The 11,109-nt window shown below is 47.8% G+C and overlaps 1 protein-coding gene across 1 annotated transcript in view; it reads right to left on the bottom strand.

Annotated features, from left to right (window-relative positions):
- The window catches only part of GRIN1 (glutamate ionotropic receptor NMDA type subunit 1), a 90,628-nt gene that overhangs the window by 75,779 nt on the left and 3,740 nt on the right, over positions 1 to 11,109 (bottom strand). The window contains exon 2 of the mRNA XM_069942672.1: positions 8,703 to 8,866. The gene's annotated coding sequence lies outside the window, so the exon portion shown is untranslated. The remainder of the gene's footprint in view (positions 1 to 8,702; positions 8,867 to 11,109) is intronic.

Raw genomic sequence — 11,109 nt, 5'->3', positions numbered from 1 at the left:
TGACCCCTGTCTACACCAACATCATCTGTCAGTGGTCGGTTAGGAAAGTCCCATACATCTTATAATAACGGTTGAAGCCACAGCGGGTGGTAGGTGCGGGCAACTAAGGCGTATGGGGACCTTTAGGGTACTATTACACGGAACGATAATCGGTCGATTCGGACGATTATCGCTCCGTGTAATAAATACAATGATCAGCCGATGACAACGATCATCGACTGATCGCTGATATAGGTTAGAACCTATATTTATTGGGCACCGACCACGGATCTCTATGTGTAATAGCGGTGCGCGGCCGGCGACTGACGATATACATTACCTATCCGCGCTCCAGGGCTGCTCCTGCGGTCCGCTTCTCCCTGGGTCCCGCGCGCCCTACCTTCAGAACGGCCTGTCAGCTGACAGGCCGCTCAGCCAATCACAGGCCGTGGTGGTCCCGGACGGTGATTGGCTGAGCGACCTGTCAGCTGACAGGCTGCTCTAAAGCTAGAGCATGCGGGACCCGGGGAGAAGCGGACCGCAGGAGCAGCCCTGGAGCGCGGAAAGGTAAAGTATACAGTTTAAGCAAGGGCTGCATGGACATCGGTAACGATATCCTTGCAGCCCTTTTTAAACGAATATCGGGCCGTGTAATAGGCCCAGTAAACCAGACGTATCAAGAAACTAAAAAAAGATGTGTGATCAGGGTGTCCTCAGCTATCTCGTGATTTTTTGGGGGTTGGCTACAGATCCCCTTTAAGTTCCCCCTGTTGTATCTGCCCCATCCTCAGACCTAGAAAGCACAATGTATGTATGGTGGGCGTTCCTTCCTGGGGCTATATATGACACCCTCTCTACAGAGACCCGCACTATTTCTCAGCGCCACTTACCAGTTGTCATGGAAACCGAGTGCTTAGAACAATCTGAGCGCCTTCCAGAAGGAAATTATAGATTATATTGGTTGATGGGTATTATTTATAACGTTACAGGCCTTTTATTTTATGTTGTTTCTTTCCTTGTCCTGCCCCAACATGTGACCCTGCTGCCTGAGAGGGAGGTAGGAGAATAGCGCCCCCCTCCTAATGAGTCCAGGTCCCCTCTAATTCACTGTTATAAGGAACACGTACGCACAAAGAACAATCAGATATTTCCCAGGAGTTATCCTATTTGGTCAGTTGGGCGGTCCTACTTAGTGATTGACAGTTATCTGTGTGTATGTAGAGAGCGGTCAATCACTGAGTAGGACCGCCCACCTTTGTCTTGAGAAAGCACTTGATAATACACTTGATAATACTTGTAGACGAATACTTGACAATACAGCAACCAGATCTGTGATAGGAATGTAGTAGAGAGTAGAGTCGTGCTGACTGAGTAGCGTGTTGAGAGATACAAAGAAGCAGAGTAGCAAAGAGGAGGATGAAGTAGAAGAACACTTAGAAGAAGAAGAGAATACTTGTGCCTGTGTTTTGACCTTTTGGTCTTCACACCACCTAATGCCCACCAGTATCAGGTGACCCGTCCTATGAGGGTGACACAAGGCCCCAGACCTTGTTACCTGGGATGAGCGGAATGCTGAGGGTTCCCTGCAGACAACCGCGCTGCGAGATAGAGTTCCTAGGCTCTTGTTAACTTTGCTCTATTCGGATCAGTTCCTAGCTTTTTCAGCTTTTTTGGATACTGTCCATCTCCTTGACTCTCCTTGTCCACGGCATGGGTTGAGGTTGTCTCTGACTTGTCCTCTCCTGTAAGGGCTTTAACACTGCATAGTGTTGTGTAGAGTAAACTGAGGAGAAACTGTTAGCTGTGTCTTGTCTTGCTCCCTACCCATACGGGGACCTGACTAAGACTGACTTTCTTGATAGCAGAGGGACCTGGAAAAGGGCCAGGTCCCAAGAGGGACCACTGTAGAGAGCTGTCTAGCTTGTGTCCTTCCTCTATTATGTCCAGTTCAAAAGACCTATACACTTCCTCTACCCATGTGACTTCCTTCCTCAGCGTATCTAAGGTGCGCTGTGAGTGTGTGAAGAGCGCAATAGAAGGAGTAAAGGGAAAGGTGATAGGACATATGAAGAAAAGATTTCCTTAGGTTCACAGATCCGTGTGACACACAAATAAACAAAAACCCTTACATACTTCAGCCGTGCAATATCTGAATACACATATCTAATACAGCAACATCTAGTGGCGAAACCTTATCACTACTTCATCACCACTGACTAACAATAAGTACAGGCTTTTACGACGGGTGTAACCTATAGCAACACCTGTGGTGGGACACCACACATAGAGCACAGTCTGGCTCCTCTCCTGGGCCTTACACCTGTATCTCTCCTCACCATCACTGTGCACTTTAGTGTATGATACAAGTGATCTGGTCACATGTGGTGTCCTGGTGAGAATGATTTACATGCTCAGGCCTCCATAGGTGTTTCTGCAGGATCTGTCAGTGATTCCAGACTAGTCAGTGCTTGGCGGAGCGGCACCGACCCTACACATTGTCACCTTCAGGACACTGTGTAGCGGCTGCTGAACCCGAGTAACCTAAGAGGAGGAGGCGGCTCATAGCAGTGTCAGGTTCTTCTCCATATCCAGGTATAAAGTCAATGACTGTAGGGCGTGGATCCTGCTGTTACCTGGATCAGCTACATGTGACACCCGGATGACAATATCCTAAAGCGGATAAGACTCTGCTATAAGCGCTTCCTGCATTTTCATGCCCAGGGGGCGCCGGTCACATATTAGGTCTATGGGTGTGATTGTTCAGTGGGCTGGTGGGCAGCGTGCCGGGCAGTTCACGGGGCCGGACATGGCCGCTACTGGCACTCTCATCTAGGAGAACATGTTATACAAGGTTTACGAAAACTGCTGCATCACTATGACTCTCTAGTGAGTTTTGGGGGTTGTAAGGTTAGAGGGCCCCTTTAAGTAGGGTATAGGGTCCCTTCACAGCTAATGTGTATAATTCCATCCTGCAGCCCCCATAACAGGATATCTCAGGGGGTCGGGATTGGTGTTGGAGCCCTAAGCCCGCTGGTCTCTGATCCTGACCCGCCATCGATTTGGTTGTAAAACATTGTCCGTCTCTATAGAAGAGGAGAGGCGAGCGCTGCCCCCCCTCCTGCAGCCCTGAGGATGAATGGGGGCGCTGAGCTGTGTTCTGCTCTGGTAAAACCTCCTGTAGAGCCGTGCTTGTACTAGGCAGGGTCCAGGCTATCTATACACGGCTGCTCTGGTAAAGCCTCCCGTAGAGCCATGCTTGTACTACGCAGGGTCCAGGCCGTCTATACACGGCTGCTCTGGTAAAGCCTCCCGTAGAGCCGTGCTTGTACTACGCAGGGTCCAGGCCGTCTATACACGGCTGCTCTGGTAAAGCATCCCGTAGAGCCGTGCTTGTACTACGCAGGGTCCAGGCCGTCTATACATGGCTGCTCTGGTAAAGCCTCCCGTAGAGCCGTGCTTGTACTACGCAGGGTCCAGGCCGTCTATACATGGCTGCTCTGGTAAAGCCTCCCGTAGAGCCGTGCTTGTACTACGCAGGGTCCAGGCTGTCTATACATGGCTGCTCTGTTAAGGCCTCTTGTAGAGCGGTGCTTGTACCACGCAGGATACAGACCATCTATACACGGCTGCTCTGGTAAAACCTCCCGTAGAGCCGTGCTTGTACTACGCAGGGTCCAGGCTGTCTATACACGGCTGCTCTGGTAAAGCCTCCTGTAGATCCGTGCTTGTACCATGCAGGGTCCAGGCCGTCTATACACAGCTATAAGGTAGAGCCGTGCTTGTACCACACAGGGTCCAGGCTGTCTATACATGGCTGCTCTGGTGAAGCCCCCTGTAGAGCGGTGCTTGTACCACGCAGGGTCCAGGCTGTCTATACATGGCTGCTCTGTTAAGGGGTCTTGTAGAGCGTTGCTTGTACTATGCAGGATACAGACCATCTATACACGGCTGTTCTGGTAAAACCTCCCGTAGAGCTGTGCTTGTACTACGCAGGGTCCAGGCTGTCTATACACGGCTGCTCTGGTAAAGCCTCCTGTAGATCCGTGCTTGTACCATGCAGGGTCCAGGCCGTCTATACACAGCTATAAGGTAGAGCCGTGCTTGTACCACACAGGGTCCAGGCTGTCTATACATGGCTGCTCTGGTGAAGCCCCCTGTAGAGCCGTGCTTGTACCACACAGGGTCCAGGCTGTCTATACATGGCTGCTCTGTTAAGGCCTCTTGTAGAGCGGTGCTTGTACTACGCAGGATACAGACCATCTATACACGGCTGCTCTGAGACCTGTGTACACAATGGCACGGTATAGTGGGACAGGGGCTTGTGCTGGGCTGCACGTCCCTCATGCTGCCAGGATGAAGAATGGAGAATCCCATAAACAGTACGGCCATAATGTAACCGTATGATCTCACACAGGAGGGGCCGGCCGTGTCGCCCGTGGCACATTGACGGCTTACACCCTCTGTCAGGAATCTGGTGCTGCCGGCTGGCCAGATTCATCCGTTCATTGACAAATTCAGCTCTGCTACTTTAACTTTCCATGTTAGTGCGAGTCTGGTGTTATGTAACCTGAGAATTATCAGTAGGGATGAAGCAGAGCTGTACCTGACCTTGAACTGCATTGTGTGCACAGTGACAGTCAACAGATAATGACAAACTCAGCTCTGCTACTAGTGTCACTATTACTATCTGTTAGGAACGAGGGGACTAGGTTTATCTGTAGTTACAAAACTACAACTCCCATCGTGCCCTGACAGCCAGTCAATGTGAGCCAAACCTGTAGCAGTTAATAGACCACAACTCCCATCATACTCCAGTGGCCCTAATAATGCTGAGTCCCAACCTGGTGCCCTCCAGCGGCTGCAGAACTACAACTCCCATCATGCCCTGACAGCCTGCAAAAAGTAAGCCCCAGCAATTGCAAATCTGCACCTCCCGTATAACACCAAATGACAAACTCAGCTCCCTACATACTTGTTTTACATATGAAGGGGAGGGGATAGGTTTACCTGCAGTAACAGATTTAGCAGAGCTGAATGTGCACTGTGAGGCTATGTTCACACAACGTAAGGTTCATATTAATCACGGCCGTTGTTGCCGATTTGAAACAAAGGCCGTGAATAATATGCACCTTACATTGTGCTGCCGTCTATGGAATCCTGGCTGAGGGGGAGATTTATCAAATATGGTGTAAAGTGAAACTGGCTCAGTTACCCCCGGCAACCAATCAGATTCCACCTTTCATTCCTCACAGACTCTGTGAAAAATGAAAGGTGGAATCTGAATGGTTGCTAGGGGCAACTGGGCCAGTTTCACCATGTTTGATAAATCTCCCCCATAGTATACACTCCGGCCTGGATCACTAGCGGCGCCGCAAAAAAATGACATGTCAATTTTCAGTGGTCAAAATGGAGCACGCGGCTCCGGCCACACTCTCCATTGTGAGCAGCAGGGAATCCAGATTCGGGCCCGCATCCAAATTCAGCGGCAGTGAAGGTCATCCAGCCGATACTGCTGTACCAGCTGGGATGATCTTCTCTGACATTGGCCGTTCCGTGACCCGGTCAGGTTATGGAACGGCCGGTGTCTTACTTCGTGGGAACATGGCCTGAAGATAGACAAGATATTGCAGTAGTTGCAATCTAAGCAATAGTAGAGATGTAGTTGTGCTGAGTTTGTCATTGAACTATAAACAAGGAGTTATCACTGTGTGCGGCTGAACTAGTAAAATCACATTTTCAGCTCTGCTATGTCTCTCGCTGTGGTTATTGGTGCACATACATCTCCTGTTATGTAACCTCTGAGAATTATCAGCAGCGATGAAGCAGAGCCGAACCTGTCCTTGAACTGGTCATTCTGTGTACCTAGATAGGTCTAACCCAGATAACGCTCAGGAGCTGTGCCACATGGCAAACACAACTCTCTCGGCTATTTATTTACCAATTGATAAGAAAGGAAAGGACAGTAGTTACAGATCTAGCAGAGCTACCTGTGCGCTATGGCGGTAGTTCTCCCTGCGTTCAGAGATGTAGCAGAGCTGAGTTTGTCACTGAACTATATAACAGTACAAGAATAAATTCAGTCGCTAATTCAGCTCTGCTACATCTGTACAATAGAAGCTTTATTAGTATTACGCCATTGCGTATATATTCCCCAAATCATCTACTAAGTCTAAATCATATGAACGGCGGAGAAGTGGGTCAGCACCGCCGCGTCCGGAGAGGAGGGGGGAGGGGGGCGCCATTTGGGAGAAATTCATATTTTCACGGCTAATGTGCCAGTCCATCAAATGATGCGGTTGCTAAGGAGATGGGGCTGGTTGCTAGGGAACAAGAGGAGTAGTCAGCGAGCAGACACAAAGCTGCCGTGGAAACAATCAGGGTTTTTTGATGAGAAAACGGTTTTAATATTGGAGAAGATGATAATACAAGAGGCGGCGGCCATATTGTGTGTGTGTGTGGGGGGGGGGGGGGGACGCCTCGTACCTCAGTGATGTCATCTGTCTATCCTAGTCAATGGAGAGAGTGGAAGAGTCAGCTGTCAGGGCATGATGGGAGTTGTAGTGGTTTGGAGTCTATATTGCAGACTGATGCATCACACATCCAGGATCTGCTGCAGATTGATGCAATCACATACAGAATCTGCTGCAGATTGATGCAATCACACATACAGGATCTGCTGCAGATTGATGCATCACACATACAGAATCTGCTGCAGATTGATGCAATCACACATACAGGATCTGCTGCAGATTGATGCAATCACACATACAGAATCTGCTGCAGATTGATGCAATCACACAAACAGGATCTGCTGCAGATTGATGCAATCACACATACAGGATCTGCTGCAGATTGATGCAATCACACATACAGGATCTGCTGCAGATTGATGCATCACACATACAGGATCTGCTGCAGATTGATGCATCACACATACAGGATCCGCTGCAGATTGATGCATCACACATACAGGATCCGCTGCAGATTGATGCATCACACATACAGGATCTGCTGCAGATTGATGCATCACACATCCAGGATCTGCTGCAGATTGATGCAATCACACATCCAGGATCTGCTGCAGATTGATGCAATCACATACAGAATCTGCTGCAGATTGATGCATCACACATACAGGATCTGCTGCAGGTTGATGCAATCACACATACAGGATCTGCTGCAGATTGATGCAATCAAACATACAGGATCTGCTGCAGGTTGATGCAATCACACATACAGGATCTGCTGCAGGTTGATTTCACACATACAGGATCTGCTGCAGATTAATGCAATCACACAAACAGGATCCACTGCAGATTGATTTCACACATACAGGATCTGCTGCAGATTGATGCAATCACACATACAGGATCTGCTGCAGGTTGGTGCATTTAGATCATTGATATCTGCAGCAGATCCTGTATGTGTGATGCTTCCTTACATCACACATCAGTAACCCTGTCTGTAATTACGGGCCTGTAACAGTGGGCAGGATTACAGATGTCTAACACACAAGATACATCCTTGCCGCTACTGTTCTGCTGTCAATTAAGATACGTGTGTTTGGGTGAAAAGGTCTCTTGAGCCAGTGCCACCAGTGATACCAGTGCCACCAGTGATACCAGTGCCACCAGTGATACCAGTGCCACCAGTGATACCAGTGATTCCAGTGCTACCGGTGGAGTTCAACTCAGTATAATGGCGTCCAATAAAATCCTAATAACTTGGAGAGATAGAGGTGGCGCTCACCGAGTTGTCTCACCCGTATGGTGCTTCTTCACAGCCCTAATGTAATCCCGCACCCCCGACCTCCAATAGCGACATCACCCCACTCCACATTTACAGAATTACAAAAAATAATAGACAAGATTACTATACAGTGGTACCTCGGTTTAAGAGTAACTTGGTTTAAGAGCATTTTGGTTTAAGAGCTCACAGTTATTCAAAATTGTGACTTGGTGTAAGAGCATTGCTTTGGTGTAAGAGCTCCCTGTACTGGGTGGGAGGGGGAGTGGAGGAGGGGCATGGTCTGCATAGTGGGGTCTACAGCACTGTACTCTGACCCAGGAAATCTCCCTCACCTTCCAAATCATAGCAGATCCACTTCAGGCTGGGGCTTGCATCAGGGGACAGGACTGTGGGGGGTAATCTCTCCATAGCTGTAACCCCTCTCTCCCCGGACAGAGAGCGCTGCATGTATGTGCCCACATCTGCCCTGCTCATTCCTTCCTGCTCCCTGCAGTCTCTGTCCGCCCTTGTGTTTCCCATCCTCTCCATTACTGTACAGCAGTGCTTCTCACTTCCAGTCCTCGGGCCTCACCAACAGGTCGTGTTTTGATGTGAAGTGATATAATTATAGTCAGGTGCATCAGGTCTTTTCACAGCTGCTCTTTGTATGGGATATTCTCAAAACATGACCTGTTGGTGAGGCCTGAGGACTGGAATTGAGAAGCACTGCTGTACAGTAACTTATAATATCACATATTCTGCTGTTTCTGAATGTTTCATCAGTTTTACATGTTATTCAGAATAATAAATCATTATTTTTGGGGTGCAGAACCAATTGTCTGCATTTCTATGATTTCTTATGGGAAATTTTGCTTTGGTATAAGAGTGGATTTGGAACGGATTATGCTCATAATCCAAGGCACCACTGTATATATATACAGGTAGTTCCTCATATTTACACAATGCACCATTATTACATTACCGAGGTTCCTCACCTCCAGGCACTACCACCAGGTCCCATGTATCCCGGACCGATCAGCCACACCCAGCGGTCCTAGTGCCTCCATTCTCAGTATCAGATCTTTTGTCCGACGTTTATCACCTCCTGACGGACATTTTACCTGTAGTAACCCCATACAGCATAGATCAGCCACATTACCTGCATGGACATTACATACATGTGTCAGTAAACGTGGGCAGCCCTTCCCGGTTTTTATAAATCGTCTATGCTCTCAAACATACATTGGGAGAATCGTTTTTCCTAACTAATAAAAACCACAAGTGGATATTACCGCATAAACAACATGAGTGGTCCTACAGGTGATGGAATCTCTCACCTCCCATCTCGTTCCCCCCATCTCTACTACCCTAATGCTGCGTTTACACGTAGCGATTATCGCTCGAATTTTCGCAATAACGATCGCATTTAAGCGATAATCGTTCCATGTAAACACAGCAAACGATCAAGCGATGAGCGAAAAATCATTCATTTTGATCTTTCAACATGTTCTCAAATCGTCGTTCATCGTTCGCTAAAAATTCGTAGATCGTTTCGTGTAAACAGTCTTTCAAAGATTCACCCTATGTAAAAGATGGGCTTAAGCGATCTTAAAAGCGATCGCAATAACAATTTTTCTTACGAATTTTCTTGCTTCAAAATCGTTAAACGATCGATTGGGTGAATTATTGCTTTGTGTAAACGCAGCATAAGGCTCCTATTAACGACTAATGATAAACGGTCGCAAACGAGATGAAGCTATGTTCGCACTATGAAGCTATGTTCACACTACGTAAGTCTCCGGACGTATAGCGTTCCGTGAATAAGCAGCCGGAGACTTACGTAGTTTGCGTACAATGGAAAGTATACGATGTACGGCTGCACAGTTCACACTACGTAAGAACTTACGCCCGGATCGTACGCGGCGCCATAAAAAATGAACCAGACCATTGTTTGAGGATGAAAATGCCGTAACTTACGCCCGTAGCGTAACATGCGGTCCCGTATGTAGTGGCGATTTCTTCATTTTTCCACTTTTCTTTGCCGATCCAAAAGGTTCTGTGGGGTGTCTGGGGCTAGCCGAAGATATCCCAGTAACAGACCGCTGTTGGATCGCAACGTAGGGCGCTCGGGAAGCGTAAGTAGACTACGGGCGTAAGTTCGCGGACCGTACGTAGCCGGCCGCAACTTGTGTAAACTCCCGGCCGGAGTTTAACACGTATATGTCCGGCCACGAAAATATGCGGCCGGACATATACGTAATGTGAACATAGCCTAAACCTGAAATTGTTCACCATATTACACAGAACGATAATCGTTAGTTACAATCATTACTATGATCGTTATTGCGATCGTTACTATGACCGTTTATTCCTTCTGATCCCAGAAAAACAGTGAACAATGTGCAATTACACTGACGGATTAGTGAACAAATGCGGAACTTGAGCGAACAAACGTGAAATTACAGCGAATGATTAGCGATAATTTTAGGTTCAGATCTAAACGATCTCAGCGATCAATAACATTCAAACAATTTTTCAATTGTTGTCTGCAATTACACAGAACAATTATCATTTAAATTCAAACGATTTAGCGATTTTTCGCACAATAATCATCCCGTGTAATAGGGCCCTAAATCAACGATCAACGACATAACAACGATTTTTCAATCGTTGCCTGTAATTACACAGAACGATTATCGTTTAAATTCAAACGATTTTTCGCACACTAATTGTCCCGTGTAATAGGGCCCTAACAGTAACTGCAGTGGTGGCACTTACAGTTACCACTCCTAGTGCCCATCCTGCCCGTGTAGCATCCTCCTTCCCCCTATCAGTATCCTGGAATCTTCCTCTGACAATTTCATCATGTAAATTCCTCCATCTACAGAAGGAAACAATGGGGGCGCTGTTGTGTAATCCCTCTCAGGTCAGTGTCTCCCTCTACCAGTCGCCAGTGTTTCAATACTGCGGTATTATTGGCCTTGGGGTTATGCCGAAAGGTGAACACGAACCGAGGAATATCGGACTTTCTTTTTCTCCTATCCTTGAATAAGGTTAAAGGGGTTATACTACGCGCCTTCTCCCAGGCTGGTACAGTCACTTCTTGGGGGTAACCCCGATTTAGCAACCGCTCCCTCAGGGAGGAATCACAATTATTAAGGGCCCAGGTTTGCAGAGCCTGCGGTAGAGATTGTGTCCCCCTCTTCTATGCTGATCCCCCCCTCTAAAGATTTCCTGTTGGGTTCAGGTGTGGAGACTGGAGAGGCCGCAACGGGACCCTGAGATGCTTCTTACCGAGCCGCTCCTAAGGTCCTTTTACACAGACAGATTATTGAAGCCAAAGCCAGGAAGAGACTATATACAGGGAACAGGTCATAAAAGGAAAGTCTGAGATTTCTCCTC

Source organism: Dendropsophus ebraccatus, chromosome 10 (assembly GCF_027789765.1).
Source record: "Dendropsophus ebraccatus isolate aDenEbr1 chromosome 10, aDenEbr1.pat, whole genome shotgun sequence".
In the NCBI taxonomy this organism is placed as follows: Eukaryota; Metazoa; Chordata; class Amphibia; order Anura; family Hylidae; genus Dendropsophus; species Dendropsophus ebraccatus.
This window is presented reverse-complemented; position numbering and strand designations above follow the sequence as displayed.